Consider the following 1313-nt stretch of genomic DNA (forward strand, 5'->3'; position numbering starts at 1 on the left):
TATATTTTTTAAATATAGAGTAAAAAAATTATTAATTTATAATATTTAAAATTACATTTAAAAATTTTTTGTAGAATAAAAAGGATTAGTGTGCGTGCGTGCGTGCGTGCGTGCGTGCGTGCGTGCGTGCGTGCGTGCGTGCGTGCGTGCGTGTGTGTGTGTGTGTATTAATTATTATACTTATGTATATGTATTTTGACTAATATAAATTATTTTAGAATTGCAGCAAAAATAATCACTCAAATGAAATAATTCAGTGTTACAAGAATAAATTTTTCTTTGAATAAAAACATTACTATTAAAATTCTTCTATTAAAAGGGTAATGAGTAGTAAAATAATAAAAGTTTATATAATTTTAATTAACTGCCTATATGTTGTCTTTAAAATATATATACATATACATATGTATTTTAAATACGTAACATAGGCAGTTAATTAAAATTATAAACTTATTATTTCACTACTCACACTGAAAAAAAATAGTCAATAAAAAATATAGTCAATTTTAATAAATATTTAATTGAATACTGCCAACTAAATATTTATTAAATATAAAGATATATTTATTTGATACAAGAAATGTTAATTTGAGTTAACAATCATTTTTTTTATTGAACAAATATTTACTTACTGTAAGTAAATGTTTAGTTGGCAATATTGAATTAAATATTTATTAAAATTAATTATATTTTTTTCTCAGTGCACTACTCTTATAATAGAAGAAATTTTAATGGTAATTTTTGTTTTTAATCAAAGAAAAATTCATTCTTATAAAACTGAATTATTTCAATCCTTTCGAGAGAGTGAAATTATTTATTTCGCATTAGATTAAAAATTGACTCTCGCTTCGAGTAATTCTTTACTCCCTAAGAATGAAAAATTCATTCCAATTGAATACTTCACTCTCCCCTTGAATTAGAAATGCCGGACTGGCGCAACTATCACGATCGCTAGGAGTAACATTTCACTCCCTTTGAGTGAAATTTCATTCCCCAAAATTTAGAGTGTATTATACAGTATATTTTATGCGTCGTTTTATAATACTTGACCTAATACAATGATAAATTCCGCTCGAAAATTTTAATAACTTAATTAGAGATATTATAGTATTTTTTAAAATTCTTATTTTAAACAATAATGTATTAATACATAATGTATAATAAAATAGTATTGTAATATAACATGCGTGCATAAATAAAAACATTTATTATTAAATATATTTATTATTAAACAATTTGTAATTTGTGTCAAAATAGAATTCTATTTATAATGTTTTATATCTTCTAATTAAATAATACGAAAAACATTAAAA

Source organism: Atta colombica, unplaced genomic scaffold, assembly GCF_001594045.1.
Source record: "Atta colombica isolate Treedump-2 unplaced genomic scaffold, Acol1.0 scaffold233, whole genome shotgun sequence".
NCBI classification, from domain to species: Eukaryota; Metazoa; Arthropoda; class Insecta; order Hymenoptera; family Formicidae; genus Atta; species Atta colombica.